Source organism: Hippocampus comes, unplaced genomic scaffold (genome assembly GCF_001891065.2).
Source record: "Hippocampus comes isolate QL1 unplaced genomic scaffold, H_comes_QL1_v1.1 scaffold22, whole genome shotgun sequence".
Taxonomy (NCBI): domain Eukaryota; kingdom Metazoa; phylum Chordata; class Actinopteri; order Syngnathiformes; family Syngnathidae; genus Hippocampus; species Hippocampus comes.
The window spans coordinates 2501816-2520210 of record NW_017806175.1 but is presented as its reverse complement, the minus strand read 5'-3'; the positions used below and the strand labels follow the sequence as shown (position 1 = coordinate 2520210).

Sequence of the window (18395 nt, the reverse complement as noted above, 5' to 3'; positions counted from 1 at the left end):
CGGGATGGGGGGGCGGGATGGGGGGATCTGCTGAAGAATTTCAGCCGCGCCTTGCTGTGTTTATTATTTGGAGTTGACTCAGGAAAAGGATTTCAGTGGGCAGAAACTTGTTTGGGGTCAGCGAGGCCTTCTCAAAACTGACCCGTGGTGAGCCATAAACGGGCTTTTGCGGCTTTATTGACTGAGCCTGGATGGCTCAGGCACTGCTTTATCCCAGCGTCCTTACATTAGAAAACAAAGTGTACTATACTAACCTCTGCCGTGGGTTTAACACACTGTGAAATCGATCGGGGAACGTATTCAATTTTAGATCTGAATAAGTGGAAGGAGTTGAAATTTCATCTGCAGCTGGTATGTCTTCTAAAGCCAAGAGGTTATGACATTAGATGCAGGATGAGCAGCGTCCCGTCAGGTTTAGCAGTCAGAATACGTTCAAGGGTGGATTTTTATATTTGATGCAGAGTCGAAAAACTGGACAGTAGTCAGAGTTCAAAAGCAGACTTCTCAATTTTTTTGGTGAGCTGAATAAAATAAAAATAATTTTTGGGTTCCAGATTAGAACACATTTTTATTTTGGGTATTGTAAATGAATATAAATTAGGCAATTGAGAGGCTAATGGCGGGGGGGGGGGGCAGAAATGATTGAAAAGCATTGGATACAGTATCATGTACAATCTTACATGAGGAGAAACTGCAACCTGATCTGGTTAGACGTGACACGAGATCCAAGCGTATGAACAAAAACGTTCAGTTCAATTTCCCGCGGTCATATCAAGAGCCTGTCAAATGGAGCGAAGCCGTAATGAGGCCGCGGCTTCACGCCGCTGCCCCTGCGTGCACGTAAGCCAGCTTCATTCAAAACTGGTTTGACAGTAATATGTTGTCCACTTTTTTTTAAAAACAAATAATAGTTGTCATTTTACCCTAATCTATGGCAGAAAGACCACTGACCCATCAAACACTGAGGAATGAAATATCGCGCAACCAACTGCAGACAGGACGTTGTGCACAACAAAGACAAATGAACAAACCCACGCAGAAGATAAAAAGATAAAGAAGTTAAAAATAGTGAGCGGAGTCGCCTGAAGCGTTTTGAAGTGCTGCGAGAGGAAGGGCAAGAGATTTTTTTTTTTTTTTTGTGGGTGGCAAGAGATTTTTTTTTTTTTTTTTGTGGGTGTCCTACTGAAATGTATGCACACACCAAACAATTGCTTACTCCCACAAAACGTGCAGAGCTGTGGGGATGAATGCAGAGAATTCCAAGGAACATGTGTGGCTGGGTGTGTGAATGGGTGGGGTGGGGGTTGTGATGAAAACAATCACAATTCCAGGTGAGAATAAAATAAGACTCGTGTTGCGCAACATTTTGCCACTCTTAGATCTTTCCTTCTCCTTAAGCTTCTTGGAGAAGTAAAAAGACCCTTGCTGAATTTCAGCAAAATTCTTCTCAGTACTTCATTGTCACATCTTGGATTTGATTTACACTTTTGAGACCTTCGTTTTCAAGTTGCGCACGGCAGGTTGGGTTGGAATGCTTTTGCGCAAACCCCAGATTGACAGTCCGAGACCACCCATCGTTTTATGCTCTGTAATCCAGCCCTCGCGTGACCCCCCCCCCCGACATTTGCTCGGGATGTTTATGTGCATCGCGGGCCACACTCAGTTTAACTGGAGCGGCCACCCGCCCTAATCGGCTCTCCTGGCCCGCACTGTTAACGAGCTTACAGCGAAGTGGAGCAGTGGTCAGCAAAAAAAGAAAAAAACAAGATATTTGGGGATTGGTGCTTTGTGTTACCGAGATGCTTGGATGAACTGAATAGTTTCCTAATCTGCATTTAAATAAAGCAGGCCCCGTATCATTCGCGGTAGTGCATTGTGTTGTTAAGCTTGTGGAAGAACTTGAGGCAAGCCATTGGAATTTCTCAGAGTGGTCAGAGCCGCATAAAAGTCTTGCTTTTGTGCGCAAGTTATTGCTTTTTATTGTACAATGATACCTCCCCGGTCTAATACCCAAAACTCAGAACATGAGGGATTTTTTTTTTTTTAATTTAGGAAAAATGCGTTGCAGTAACTGTTTTATTATATTCATGTGGCTTTGACCTGCCACTCTCGAAGACGGCTGGCCAAACTTAAGTGCTCATTTGATTTGGAATCTGGGCAGATGGGCCAGGTCATTTTCTAGAAGGGGTATAAAAAAAAAAAAAAAATTAAAATCCTTAAAAAAAAAAAAAATCACTATAATGTCCAATTATGTAATTATTTGAGAAAATATTTGTTATTTGATCATTTACAATAAATGCAGAAACAATCACAATAAAAGAATGTGACTTAAAACATGAATACATCCTTTTTTTTAAATTTTCCAATTTTGGCTTAAAATATCTAAATTCATTAAAACAATTACAGGGCCCTCACAGGCATCAATTCTTTATTATACTTCCAAAAGCAGCCATGCAAGCTTGAGCCATGACGTTCCCTCCATCATCAACAAATAGAATTGGGAGGCCACACTGGATTTTGCCAAGAAGTTGTATCGAGATGCGCCACAAAACTTTTTGCGTCCACGTTTTATGGACCGATGAGACCAAGACGAACCCCTACCAAAGTCATGGAAACGACAACGTCTGGAGAAAGAAAGGATCCGCTAATCACGTAAAACACACAAGCTCATCTGTGAACCATGGCGGAGGTAATCAATGATTGCCCTAATGGTTGCCGTGGCGACCGTGACCTTATTGCTGTGTTTCCGTTATTTGCTATCTTACTGCTATGATATAGATTTTTTTTTTTTTTTAAGAAAAAGGCTAAAAAGCGCTTCCTAATCCACCCACAGCACTCTGGCGCAGCCTCCATGTGCATACGACGGGGGAGGCTATTATGTGCACTCTTATCTGATAACACACAAGTACTCATCACTGAATAAAAGTAGCCCAGGAGTGCTATCAAAGCCTGGAATGAAGTGAGGGAGACGCTTTATCTCCTGGCTGCATATGCGAGCCTGCAGCATATCGCTCACGCCGAGAAAGAAGACAAAATGCTTTTTTTTTTTTTTTTTCCTTTCCAAAAGCGTATGTTGTCTCCAATATAAACAAAAGCTGGGATGACACATGGTGGGCGAGGGGGTAAGCGAAACATGCCTCTAATTTATTGCGCAGATCATATTTTCTTTTAGGCGAGCTTTTATTCCACTCGGAAGCTCTCGAACGGGCCTGAATGGCAAACAGGCGTCCCGCTGAGCAGTTTGCAGTTTCCATCTGCGTGTTTGCATGCAAGCGGGCAAACGAACGTCCAATTTAGCATGAGTGCGTGCGTTACACTTGACCTCACCCCGCTCGCTTTGCACCAAAATAAAACCGCAGAAGGAAATAGGTGCTTTTCTTTTTCTCCGTGAACTGTAAGCTACCCTGAAGCTTTCTAAGGCTGGATTTACACTGCACGTCCGAGCGACCGATTCCAATTAATTTGAATGGCATGTAACTCCAAAAGCATCGACATCCGCAAAAAAATGAGAACTATCACTTGAACCACGCAGGGTACATCCAACCAAACTTGCTGCTCACTGGTAACGTCTACGACCAACCTCCCGTAAGCCCCAACGGACCCCTTCAACAGGCTGCCACGTTTTTCCCTCTTCCTGAAGTTATTTTCGTCTCGGCTCAGAAGTTGTAGAAAGTGATGTCACTGATCTGCGGGAATCAGAGCAACTCGTGCATGAGGCCTCCAAAAGTGGCGGAATTCTCTTCATAATCCGCAGCTTGCTTTATTTTTAGACATTATATAATGAGCAAAATGATGTCTGAACTTGTTTTGTGCTCGATCTCATGCGATCCGATACAAGAGCTGCCTTTACAGAAATAATCATGCTGGTTGCCTCATACTTCAGTCGGACAAAATATTATAAGCAGCTGCCGGTGTGATGTGTAACACAGCAGATCGTTAAAAGAAATAGAAATGATAGTTTATAAACGGGATCGAGTTACCTTGTAGAAACTGTTTTATACCATGACTTTTACCGTATTTTCCGCAGTATAAGGCCCACCTAAAAGCATTCAATTTTCTCAAAAGCCGACAGTGCGCCTTATGATCCGATACGCCTTCTATATGGATCAATATACTGATTTCTCGGACATCGTATTTTAACTGTTCTGCAAAGCGCTTTGTTACAGCTGCAGCAGTTGTGAAGGCTCGATATAAATGAAGCTGTATTGTATTGTATTCCGTTTAGCGTAGCTCCATCTAAAGGATGCATAACGCAACCGCAGCCATGATTGTAGCTTCTATGCGCCTCATAATGCGGTGTGCCATGTATATGAAAACAGTTTTAAAATAGGCGTTCGTTGAAGATGCGCCTGAAGCGCCTTGTCGTGCGGAAAATACGGTAATAAAGCGGCACGTGACGTAAAAATGACTCCTGACAGCCTCAAAATGAAAATGAGTTCGAACGGAGGGCACAACCGAGCCTTATGTCCAAGTCAGGTGTCACCAACTGGACGTTGTCGTGGTGTTGGAACCCCCCACAGCCCCCCCACCCCCAAGTACAGGGAAGCAGGGACGCAAGGCAGGATTTATACAACAAAAAAGTGAATTTATTTACAAATTCAAAGACAAAACAAGATAATCCTCAAAGGACTGCGTACAGTTTTTGTGTGAAACCGCTGATGTATTAGATGTGTGAGGATTGTACAGGCTTACCTAATGAAGTGTATGGGAGTTTATGTATGTATTTGCAGGCTTAGCCCTACTGCTGCTGACGCTAAGCAGTTTAAAGTCACTCACTCGCGCTCGTGGTGCACAAAGGTGGAAATGAGCAATGGAAGCAGCCTCGGCATCCGCAGCGCACCCTAATCCTGCCCTCAATGCCTCGTGGCCGCGTTGTCTTTATTTACTCCTGACAGCCTCAAACCGAAACCGTGATCACATTTTCCACACCGTTCCTCATACTCACTTGCTTTGCCCGGTCAAGTGAGAGGTTTTTTTTTTTTTTTTTCTCCTTCTCTGCCCACGCTGATCCTCACCATAGCTCAGTATCCCACAGTGTCCCAGCCATGAGGGAGTTAGCAGTAGCTGACCCCGGCGTTGTTTTGTTTTCTCAGTAAAGCAAACGATCTCTTTTGTGTAGACGGAGCGTTAGGAGATGGAGTGGATTTGAGATTGGATTAGGACAAAAGGTGGATTAATCAAAGCCACTGCTGGGTAACAACGTGGACAACTTGGCCGTTTTCTTCGGACTCCTGGCAGGCAGATCAATCCGATGCCTTTTGTTCACCCTGACGTTTGCATGCCGTCTCCGAGTAAAGCCCCTGCTGCCGAAAAGACACTTCTAAAATTGTCAGTTTAAAGCGGGATAATCCATTTTACTTGAATATATTTGCACTCCGTCTTACTGTAAAGGGACTTTGGTGCCATCAGAATCCCTGAGACATCATGAAAATGTCGCAGAATAACGAAACTCTTGAGGTCTTATTATAAATGGCCACCCCTTTGCACACATACGGTATAATGATGCTCTTCTTTTAAGAAAACTTTCTTTTATTTGTTTTTTTCAGTTACATTGTGACCAACATTTTGTCTTTCTTGAACAGACACCTAAACAGTTGCAGAATGAATATTTACACTTGTTTTGTAACTCTCATTGTGTGTGTGTGTGCGTGTGTGTGTGTGTGTGTGTGTGTGTGTGTGTGTGTGTGTGTGTGTGTGTGTGTGTGTGTCATAGTGATCAAATTTGATATAAAAATGAGAAAGTTAAAATACATTTGTTAAAAAAAAAAAAAATACACATTCAGCATCCTAAGTGAAGGTCCACCATGTGCTCTCTAAATGCTAACATTAGCCGAAAATGTCCACCCTGTCACCAAGCGCTCATACAATTATTTTATTTTTTGCTATTTGCATGTACATTGTATGCTTGTGGTCAATTTATATTTATCCTACGTCGAAAAAATTGTATTGGAGCTTGACAAATATGAATTAATTGTAACAATAAAATAAATATGAAAACCAATGGAAAATCTCAACTTTCCTGGTAAATTGTGAAGTTTCAAAGGCATCTAAAGTTGATCCTGACTCGTAGATGGACTCAAATTGACTATAACAAGAATCTTCATTTAAACCCCAATATTAACCCTTTCATGCACCAATAACGATAACCTGCAACCTGCTAACATGATAAGCTGTCCACCGTCGTAACCGCTGTCCCCGAAAGGGTTAAACAACAAAATGAAATGTAAGCGGACATGACATTGTGCTAATTTTATAAGCTGTAAATATGCTACAAAGCGAATAACGGAATCCGTTTTCGAGACAAATATAATAATGAAGATATTGCTTTTTCCCGATGACGCATCATCACAAACGCAATATAGAGCAAATAACATCAAGTTCCTGATGGGAATGAACTATTATGAGCAGAAATTAATGAAAGGTAGAAATGAATGAAAGAGTTGTATTACAGTTGATAATTTCACATCGGAAAATTCATACGGTAACTTTGCAGGAGCGGACAAGCATGCTTTCAGGTTTGAAAGGGAGATGAAGTTTCCAGAGAGGAGCAGATGGATTCTTCTCAGCGCACACGCATACACACACACACTTTGAAAGGTCACCGAGTCCTAAATCCGAAAAAAATGAGCCAAAAATAAAAGTAATACTTCATCCCGTAAATGCGGTCGTTAAATATACATCCGCTTCATTCCCAGCAGAGACGACGAGCTTCAAGTGGCACATGTGACAAATGTGCGCACACATATTCTTAAGGGGATAACGCAAAGCCCACCTAAAGCCCACTGCAGCCGGGCGTCGTCGTGGGGTCCGTGCCCGCTCTGGCTCTTGCGCTGTCATTGTGGGCAGCGCGTTCAGCGCTTGGCTGCGATTGCAAACGCTCATTAGCTGGGGCAGTAGTACACAAAGCGCCGAGCAGAGAGGATCACGGGAATCCATTCGGATGCCAATGACCACGCCAGCCCGCTCGTCGCATCCTTGGACCTTGTGATTTTTGTCCTTGAGAAAAGAGATTAGTGGACGCCCGGGGTTGTACGGACTAGTCGATTTTACTCGTAGCTAGTGAACGTGTACCTTTGGTGACTCCATTTCTGCTTGACTTATTTCTATACTCTCTCTGTTTTTCAGTGGGTGTTTCCAATATACAGGCAAGCAGGAGAATATATGGCTGTCAGTATTGTTTGTTTTATGTTAAAGTAGGGGTGGCCCGGTCGTCAAGTGGTTAGCACGTCGACTTCACAGTGCAGAGGTACCGGGTTCAATTCCAGCTCCGGCCTCCCTGTGTGGAGTTTGCATGTTCTCCCCGGGACTGCGCGGGTTTTCTCCGGGTACTCCGGTTTCCTCCCACATTCCAAAAACATGCATGGCAGGCTGATTGAACACTCTAAATTGTCCCTCGGTGTGAGTGTGAGCGTGAATCGTTGTTCGTTTCTGTGTGCGCTGCGATTGGCTGGCAACCGGTTCAGGGTGTCCCCCGCCTACTGCCTGAAGACCGCTGGGATAGGCTGCAGCACCCCCCCCCCCCGCGACCCTAGTGAGGATAAAGCGGTTCAGAAAATGAATGAATGGATGAATGAATGTTAAAGTAGCAGTTATTTGAAGATTTATAATAACCGAAATGTTTTTGCTAATATCCGTTAGCCTGTTTATGGCATTTCAAGTTAGATGTTAGCATTAAGACAGCTGACTTTCGTGTCATGAAAATATAGAGCATATGGTTTGGTTCAACATGTTTGGTGAAACATAACGTATGATGCCCTTTTATATGTCAGATTTACAGGGGAACTGGGAATGAAAATAAATAGCTTGAAGCAAGCACACTAGGCCTCTTATTAAGAAAACAGAGTTTGACACCAGGCGCTTAATAGGTGATGCATGACCTCAGATTTTTTTCCCAAGTGGAGCCCGATAAAAGTGAACATCAATTGCGAGTGCTTTTAGCAAATGCTTCAAAATTCAGAAGCAGAATAGCTTTATCGTCATTGTACCACAAGGTGCAAGAAAATGGAACAGACGCAACCTGTCCAAGAGACATAGAAAAAAAAAAAAGACCAAAAGCATGATACAGAACGAGAGTCTGCGGCAGGGTCACCTTTACCGCACTCGTTTTTTTTGCAGATGAAAAGAAAAACATAAGAGAGGAGGGAAAAAGACAAGCCCAGACGAAGCTCCTGTTCTTTGTCGAACTCTATTTTTATTTGACAAGATAACAAGAGAGCAACATTGTCCTGTGAAATGCGATTTCATCTGCCCAGGCGGACTATTCTGAGCTGCCCGAGCTCACTTTGCTCCCTCATCACTTCCGCCATGACTGATCTTTCACCTTCCCTCCTGGTTTGCTGCCTCAGCTCGTCGGGGGGGAACCGGAACGCTCACTTGTGTTGATGGACGACACGGGCCTGCTGGCTGTTTTTCTTCATGATGTGTGAGAGCCTTTTCATTTATAGTCACGCCGCCCACCGCCGCACTTTTTGTCAGGTCATTTCTTCTCGTTCTGGTTTTCATGTCGCTTCACTTTTCATCTTTTTGTAACTCTCTTACTTCCTTGCATACGTGCATCCAAAATGAAGCATTCGAAAATCATCGGCTTCATATATATATATATTTTTTTTTTGTCGAGTGCCTACGCGCGAGCTTTCGTCAATTGGAATTTCTGGTAGATTCTGTGTCATTGACAAACTTTTGCCGGTCCGTCATTCATCATCCGTCAGCGCCACGGGCACCCGTCCACCATCATCAATCCATTTTTTTTTTTTTTTTTTATAGCCCAACCAAACTGTAATCGTCAGACAAGTCAGTCTGTCATTTTCTTTTCACTGCGCTTCCGTCAGTACATTTTACGTGTCCGTCTATCATCAATCTGTCAGTAAGAAAAAAAATAGTCCAACAGATGAAAAAAATCTAATTTGATTCAAATGGCTGCACTGTTTAGCAAAAGATCGACATCATCTGGTTCCTGACCAGAGTTACACACACGCATACACCCACGTTTCATCTCCACGTATTTGCCAGTCTACTGACCTGTAAAAGTACAGTCAGCAGGAGCATGCTGTCTGCATCTGTTCTAACGCGAAAAACTCCAAAAGGTTTTCAAATTTGAAATGGACTACCTGGCTGAGGGGGAAAATTCAATCCAAGTAGCGCGTACTCCTACTCCTCTCTATAAATACTCGTCGTCCTCTTCTTCTTTTCCTTCTCCTTGGTTCATTGACGACTTACAGGTCTTTGATAACCCCCAGTTGGGTCGATAAAACAAGTTAGCATATTTTAGCGTGTGACAGGGGACAGTTTCTTCTTGTTCTTCTTGTTAGAAATGGTCGGCAATTATTTGCCGAATTTTATTAAACCGCAATATGTTCTGGTTCTGGTTCTGTCCTGGGCTGCTCCCTCGACACTCTGGAGGAGGTGGGCAACAGCAGGATGCTAGCTAAGCTAAAAGCTATGTTGGACAGTCCCTCCCCCCCCCTCCAGCCAGCCCTGACAGCACTCGGTAGCTCCTTCAGTCAGAGACTGTTACACCCGCGTTGCAAGACGGAGAGATACCGCCGCTCGTTCCTACCGACTGCTGTCAGGCTGCTGAATAAAAAATGAATAAATCAATAAAGCATAGAATTATTTAAATGATATGACAACATATGTGAATAGTACTGTGACTATTGTATTATATTGCACTTAATTATTGACCTTATCCATGTTTGTATTTATATTGCACTTAATTGAACTGTGTTTTCTTTTCTCTTCTTTCTACCCACAATCTTGCTGCTGAAGGCTGTAAATTTCCCCAGTGTGGGACAAATAAAGGATATCTAATCTAATCTAATCTAATATAATAATGATAGCCCGGTAACCCCTTTTTCGGTAGCTTTAACTCATCAGTGTGGATTGTTTTTACCCCTTGTTGGAGCAAAATCTTAACCTAATGTGCCGGGTCAAATCCTCAACCCAATGGTGAGTATGAAAAACCTGCACGCCTGCTGATTTCTTCCAGTCTACATGTCAACAATCAATTATTGATCATTTCATTGATGCGCTGCGTCATCCATCAAGCTCGCGTCACCGTCGAGGCAGACGTTAAAACGCAAAAATTAGTCCGCCTTAATGACAGATGCATCCCCGAGTGTGAGCGATGTGCCCTTATGTTTGTCTCTCCTGACATTGGCGGGACGCCACTGGCGGTTTTGTTCGTGTTGACCCACTGATGTGCCCCCGGGAGGCCGCCGGCCATCTTTCGAATGTCTCAGAACTGGCGCTGACCCAGAAACATGCCGCTCACGGTCACTTTTGTTCCATTCCTTTGTCCCCTGACGATATGGGGGTCATTTTTCTCTCTGTGTGGGTTATGTCACTCTTGTATTATGCGGCTGTCCAGAAGTACATTGACACAGCATCCAACACGACATTGCCTTGACATTGCCTTGTTGGCTTTAGTATTTCCTACTGTATATTACTACAATAAAGAAATTGTACAGAACAAATAAATAGATACTGTAGATCAGGGGTGCCAATCGCGATCGACCGGTAGATCGCCGACTGGTCCCAAGTCGATCGCAAGGGGTGAAGAGGAAAAAAAAACAAACATTTTCTTGCCTCTGTGCATGTTAGTAATATATTTTTTGTGTTAATACACACTGCACCCTAATCATCCCACCAGTCTCACGTTGACAAAAAGTATTTAAAAAATTAAGTAAAATAAAGCAGGTAAGTCTTTAACTTGCGGTGGCGCGTGACCTGCGTCACCGGAAGTTGTTGTTAGCGCTCAGCAGTCTGCAATTGCAGCTTGTCGCAGCTGTTGCGCTATACCTTTTATCGTTCTCATTATTCTCATTCAGAGTTTGTTTCATGTACAATTCACCGAGGGCGCGGGCAAAGAATGGGAATCTGGAGAAGCATTTTAAAACGGTACGCGTGAGCTACGATTGTAGCAAAAGTTCGTCGCATGCCTCCGCGTCAGGCTATTGCTTGTCACGGCATGCGTGTGTAAGCGCGTGCGCATGCGCGCGTGCGCATTAACGGGTCGATCGTGGAAGGTTGGTTGATCGAAAAGTCGATCTTCGGTCAAAAAAGTTTGGGCACCCCTGCTGTCGATTGATACTGTAGGTATAGAGTAGACAAATAAAATCTGTGAGTATCCCACAAGCTAAAAGTTATTAGCTTGTTGGTAGCTTGAATTTTATCTGGAGCTAGATACTGTAGGTATAGAGTAGACAAATAACATCTGTGAGTATCCCGCAAGCTACAAATTATTAGCTTGTTGATAGCTTGAATTGTAGCTGTAGATAGATACTGTAGGTATGTGAGTATCCCACAAGCTACAAGTTACTAGCTTGTTGACAGCTTGAATTTTAGCTCATAACACAAACCACATAGCTTGTAAGAGAGTGGCGACTTCATATCTAGTTAACACCAAAGTACATCATAGTGTATCCTGTTGCTGTCAGTATCTGAATGTTTAATTTACAATGGGTGGATGAATGGAACACAGTGCACAAGAATAGCCTTTAGCGAAGTACCACATGCTGCTTTACCAAGTCTTGAGAGTTTTTTTTTTTTTTTTTTTTGGCTGAGAGGCTCTCCTCTTCAATCTCTACTTCATCCATCAATTCACAAAAGGAAGTCGACTTCCTGCATGCCCACACGTCTCCTGCAAGGCTATTTTTTTTCCCTTGGCTTTCTCTCTCCACGCCACGGCCGCGCTAATCCACTCCCATGCATCTCTGTTGTTATTCCTGCTTGGGCTGATCTCTGGTGACTCACTCACCTCCGTCCGGGCCGGTAGGCGTGGGACTGTGCTAACCTACGCACGGAAAACAACGTCACGCTAACACCCCACAGCACCAGCTCATTACTCATCCTAGCCTTGCCTGGCCGCGCCATGCAAATCCTCAGTTCAAGTCATTGTATTGAAGGATAGATGCAAAAACGTTAACACCTTCGATTAGTTGCGACATGAAGGAAAACATGGAGTGCGGGATGTCATTTGTATAATTGCTGCCGGACACTGAAAACCATCTACAGGTTCATCTCAATGCGTTAGACTGTCATGGAATATTGGATCATTTATTTGAGTAGTTCCAATTCAAAAGTGGAACTAAATCGGGCTTGTAGGAACGTGTCGGAAAATGGTTTTATGAAGGCCAATTTCTGCTTGATTTCCATCTTAAAAGTCATTTTGAATGTTTCTTGACAAGATGAATTTGTTAGCTGTAAAATATAATCATCAAAATGATAGGGAAAAAAATCTTAGAAGGTGAGCGCTTTGTTTTGCGACTGCACTTAAGTAGAAATTTTTCACGCCTTAACAATACTTCATTATTTATATTTCTGGCAACTTTCACATGGACTCCCCATTATTGTCATGATCCAGTTATTGTGTGTCTCCAGCAGGTGGCAGTGGAGGGCGTTTCCTCCAGCGTGCACCCCTGCTGCCAATTTGATCATCAGGTGAAGGACTGCGAAGATCCGATGTCTCTTGTTGGATTGTTGTCCTTGTTGCTGCTCTTGCTCAAGTGTTGTTTTCTGGAACTCTCCATCTCGTCATTGGTGTTTTTGAGCTCCAGCCTCCCGCTTCGTAAGTATTTATTTTATTTTTTTGTCTTTGATCCTGCTCATGTTTTTGTTTAGACTTTTTGTCCTTTCGTTTATATCTTGGAAGTTTCTTTTTCCTTTGCAAGTGCTTCTTGTAAATGTATAGTTTTCCTCGTTCTTTTGACCAGTAATTTCTGTTTATACTTTGTCGGTGTGTTTCTGTATTAATTATTTTTGTACAGGCTTTTGTTTAAGTCTTCGTTTGTGGGATCCGATCGCCATTCAGGCCCTTCGCCAACTATGTCAACCACAGTGCCTAAATATAATATCTGATATACTTTATAATGTATACTTTTTATGCGGATACATTTCCCCATCTTTGTTACTCATGACAACAAAATAAAAGCCAAAGAAATTGTTTGTTGAAGTAATGCTTGAATCCAATGTGGGCATAGTCACAGAAAGAATTCAACTCAAGGTCCCACAATTGGAGTTCTACCAAGATTTTCAGAAAAAGACCTTCAAAGTCCTTAAAGGGCCTGCACGTCCTATTTGTTTGTGCTTTTTCTTTGGCTTTCTGTGCCTTTTTTTGAATCACTTATTCAAAAGAACGTACTGCAACTTCCGCTCACATTTCCAAAATGTTCATTTTAGAGTCAGTGAAGTCTCGCAAAGGTTGTTTATGTGAGCGTGAATGATTGTTTGTTGACATGTGCCTGCAATTCGGAGTGTACTCCCCGTTTCATGCAAAATCAGCTCGGGGTACGCTCTAACTGCCCCCAGAGACCCTCATCTGGACAGGAAAATGGAGGGCTAGACCATCTTCAATATCTGCCAATTAGCACCATCTCATCATGTTGCTGGCTCCCGAACAAAACGTCTCTCATGGCTGATATGGTCGTGTGATGGGTCCCTTTGCGCCATTTGCATCATCATGTCACCATGAGTGATTGCTCACATTCGTGCCGCTTCTTCGCGCGTGTGTTTGTGTACGCGTGCATTGGTGCCGTGACGAAGGCGCTCGCCGAGGAAGATGTCTGCCCTGGTTGTGAAGTGCCCGTGCCACCTCTGAGCTCAGCTCGCCTTGGCCGCAGGCTGACGAGCGGGATGGCGAGCAGATTACTCACGCAGCCCTGATGAGAGAGCGCGCACACGCACGCATGCACGGACGCTACTCAGAAAGTGCGTTTGCTCTTTCTTTCAGTTTGCCATCATCGTGGTCAGCAGCCAAAGGGCTGATGGGCAGTGCACAGCAGGAGGCCACTGGGCTGAAGGACACACTCGTCCACACACACACTCACACTTGCACACTGAAACTTGTGTGTGTGTGTGCGTGCATGCAAAGCAGGTAAGCACACATGGTTGCTCCCAATACAAACTCATCAAGACTTCCCGAGCGCTCTGTTTTTAGCCAACGCCCGATCGCAATGCGGGCTGCTATTTGATAGCCATTCAACACGCTGACAGTTGATACTTGAATTCAAACACCGCCCACACACACACACACATTATATTATTAACTCAAGGTCATGTTTCATTTGTCATTCCAGTTACACTATGTGGTGCATAGTACAGTAGAGCGCGAATATTCAAGAACAAAGAGTCAAAAGAGGAATAACTGCTTGTGTTAATGCATGAATATCTCAGGCGTCTCGCCAAAATCGTCACTTTTTTAAGAGACCCCACAAAACATATAAAACAAACGGATAGCTTAATCTTGGGACGGTCCGCTTCGCTAGATGCTAGCAAACAATACACAACGTCAAACAGCTAACGAAGAGCATCTGTGTGGTGGGTTCAACGCTTTAAGCTACGGATATTTGAAAACAAATGCTGCAGCAGCACATACAGACAGACAATATAATACTCACAGGCGCGTTTTCGTTATCCTCTGAGGAAAACAATATTACTGAGAACTTAGCACTTGTTTGTGCCTGCGTCACTGTTATACTGCCACTCGATTGCCAATTCACATAAACTTGAAGCTACTCCGGTTTTGCTCTCGGCCCTGTGTTTTTTTTGTTTGTTTGTTTTTTTCCTTGTTGCCTGCGTGAGTGAGGGGCGTTCCCTCCAGTGCCTCACATGTGGCGCTTTGTGATCAAGGGACTTGAAAAGGACTTCATTTTTGGCAGTCACCTGTCGGATTATTCAACCTTGCTCACTACCCATATGTACCAAGTGCTTGACCAGGTTTCATTATTCACGTGTTGATTCCTCTTGCGTAAGTACTTATTTGATTGTTTTTTTAATTTAATCTCGTGAATTTGAAAAAAAAAAAATCTATCCTGGTTCTTTGTTACCAGCAACCTTTGTTGTACTTTGTCGGTATCGCGTTTTTCTATTCTCGCCGCATTCAACCTGACAGAAGCGACTCCAATGATGTAATCATGACGCACCAACTGATTGATTCTTTACATTATATTTCATTGTGACTGTTTTTATAAAGTACAATATCATGCCGTACTGTTTTTATTGTATAAACAATGCCTTTTATTATTTGGTTGGTGGTGGTGGTGGGGGGGGGGGTGTGCAAAACTTTTCTGAGACAATATTGAAGAGTAATTGTAGCAATTGCATTTCTTGCCAAAGCGTGACTCTGACAGAAACTTGTTGAAACAAACTCGGCCATTCCACGAGAGTATTTTCTACTAACGTGTCTGCAAGGGGTATGTTGTGAGACTACGGCCCGACGACTTCACCAAAGTCATTATTCCTCCGCATCAAACATTCATCCGCTCTCTCTTTTCAGGAACTCTTGTGTGGGTGGCTTTGACTCTTGCCTCTCTGGTTTGTTTTTGTTTTGATGGCGTGGGAGTCCACTAATAGGACCAACAGCTTTACTTTGCCAGAGGCGTCATAGCTTGTTGTTGTATGAAGAAACTGGAAAGTTTTGTAGTTTTTAACAAGTGTCCTTTGGTCAGATCGTGGAATGCGCAGAAATTGTATTGCTTGGGGGGCGGTTTGAGCTGTTTGAATTGTGTATATTATGTCCCACTCGGGGGACGTTGGATATGTCTTGTTTGTAACGGCGCTTCCAGTAGGTTATAAGGGGGTGTTTGCTATTTAAAAACAAGCAAACAAAAAATTAAACAGAATATCAACAGTGCGTTAAAAACGCAATTCAAAAGTCATGACATCGGTATTCTTTGGAGTTTGGGCAGAATTCTGGCTCCCACAGATTGGTGTCTGTCAAAGGAAAATTGCGCACGGGTAGCTGAGAAGTCAAATGTGAATATTCATTACGCAAGGAGATACATTTGGGGCCAAATCTCAACACTTTGCTTGAAGACACATTTTCTTTTATTCCTGCTCAAAAAAAGCCGTCGGTGCCTTTGAGCAAGGCACATAGTACAACTGACAAGCATTTTTCCAGGGAATATGAGATTTGATGTGTACAATTTTCGAATAGTCGATAGTCCTTGACGTATGAAGCACAAAAAAAAAAAACTGCAGAAGAAAATAGCTTATCATGGTACTGTTACAGTAGTCAACAAATACAGCACAGTGTGTCCCCTGATTGTAGATGTGCACCCCCCCCCCCCCCCACCCACCCCAAACAGCTCTCACACGGGGCACTGAGAAGTAATAAGGGCACTTTCAAATTGACAAATGACTTTTGAGTCCCGAGTTGACGTACAGCCTTTTCAACCTGCGCAGTTATCGAGGCGCATTGCCTTCATGTTTTATGTATATCGTATTTATCAACATGCGCCCGCTCAATAATTTACTGCAGAATACTGCTGGTGCAATATGCAGCCTGGGGAAACTCCTGGGAGGATGGTAGCATGTGTGAAGCGCGTACGCTAAGCGTGCGGGGGGAGAATATTATGACTGTGCTTTACTGTAGGGAGCCTCCTGAGGAAAGAGCGGAGGACATTGATGAAGGTCACAACAAAAGAGGTGCAGCGCACCTCTTGGAGTGCCCAATAGAACAATCTTGCTCAGATTCAGGTACAGTGAGAGATGTGTCAAGAAACCACATTTCAGTTCTTTTTTTGTGTGTGTGTGTGTGTGGGGGGGGGGGGCAACGTTAGACAGGGTGAAACGTACAGCTTCCATTTTTCACCTGCATGTGACTTTTGCTGCACTGCCTCAGGCGCTGAGTTATGATCTGTTGTTAGGATGCTTGCAGAATAAGTGACGCTCTTCTGCGGCTTGGTGCTCATTTCGGAGTCAACCAGACGACCAGAACGAAAGTTAACGATGAGTGGGGAGTGGGAAAGAGAGCCTAGAGAAGGAAATTAGTTTGCGGTTCTTTTAAATGACATTTTGGTTTTGTGTCGATCGTTGGAGTTTGCGCTACTGGCTTTAGAGTTTGTCTGATTACTTTTAATACAGTGAAACCTTGTCCGCCAGCCTGACAGTGCAGAGGTGCAGGGTTCGATTCCGGCTTTCCTGTGTGGAGTTTGCATGTTCTCCCCGTGCCTGCGTGGGTTTTCTCCGGGTATTCCGGTTTCCTCCCACATTCCAAAAACATGCATGCCAGGATAATGGAGCACTCTAAATTGTCCCTAGGTGTGAGTGTGAGTGCGCATGGTTGTTCATCTAAATTTGCCCAGCGATTGGCTGGCAACCGGTTCAGGGTGTCCTCCGCCTACTGCCCGAAGACAGCTGGGATAGGCTCCAGCACGCCCGTGACCCTCCTGAGGATAAAGCAGTTCAGATAATGGATGGCTCCAAAGAATTGCATTGTGGCTCCAAAATAATGAGACTCCAAGCAACAGTGTGATAAGAAAGCGTGACTGTAATAATATTGGAAAAAAAAAAAAAGAAGAAATGCAGCATTAGCTTGACATGAAAATAGCATTTGTTTTGGATCTTACGCAGTTTGGTTTTGGCAAAACGCACCACCTGTACTCTAGTGACAAAAAAAAAAAAAGAAAATTGAATTGGTATTGTACAAACACCCAAAGACATTCAACATAAGTCTACACAAACAAAGACAATTTATAGAAGTTTTTATAATGGCCATAGTTTGGGACAGATTCAATTTGTTTCCATGGTTTCCAGCGGGAATATTGACTCCATACGAGAGTTTCCTCTATAACTCACTGTAGTCTGCAGCCTGTTGATTATGTTTGTCCAATGCGAGTTACAGCAGCCCAAAAACATTGCAGCAAACCCACTGTAGCATGCAGCCCAAAAGGACAAAAAACAGATTAAAGTGGGAAGGCACTCAGGAGAGCGCAGAGGCTGAACAATACGAATTTGGAACAGTACCAAATCATTGTGCGGGCTCATAGATGCACACCACCTGCACTCGTTTGAATTTTGTTGTTCAGATTCATCCTGCATCCGCTGAGAAATGAAGGGAAATATCGTAAATTGCCCGCCACAAACTTTTGTGGGAATCAATTAAGTCATAATTGCACTCACGATCAATGGGCTTAAAGTAGTACACGAACTAAAATAAAAGCTGTGCTGATCCACATTTTCACATGTAGTCATCAGCGATGTAAGGTTCGAGCTTTGCCTTTCAGTCAGAACTCACTGAAGTAGGACGAGGCCGTGTACGTCGTGCACTCAACTTTCCGCATTCAGATAATTAGATGCGTGGCAAGCTCATCGCCAGGGACCATCTGGTTCAATAAAGGGGCGTGGTCAGTGAGTTCGCGTTTCCCGCTCGCCTCTCACACACAGTTATGCCTCATATACATCATCCAGCCTCTCACACACAGTTACGCCTCAGATACTTCGTTGGATGCCGACTTCACTTCTGCCCTTTGCTATCCTACACTTACGTACAACTTTATGGAACGAGGGCACATATTCGACATTGGAAAAAAAAAATTGGCACCGAGTGGATACGCAGGTTCTTTATGTAACCTCGGTCCTCTCAAGAGCATTTAATTGTTCGTCTTGTCACTCTACCC

General features: G+C 43.6%; 1 long non-coding RNA gene across 1 annotated transcript; it reads left to right on the top strand.

Moving 5' to 3' along the window:
* Positions 1 to 8002: 8002 nt before the first annotated feature.
* Positions 8003 to 13844, top strand: LOC109531975 (uncharacterized). Its single transcript, XR_002171283.1, has 3 exons — positions 8003 to 8422; positions 12379 to 12565; positions 13727 to 13844. It is a non-coding gene; the product is annotated as an uncharacterized LOC109531975 (long non-coding RNA).
* Positions 13845 to 18395: the final 4551 nt, after the last annotated feature.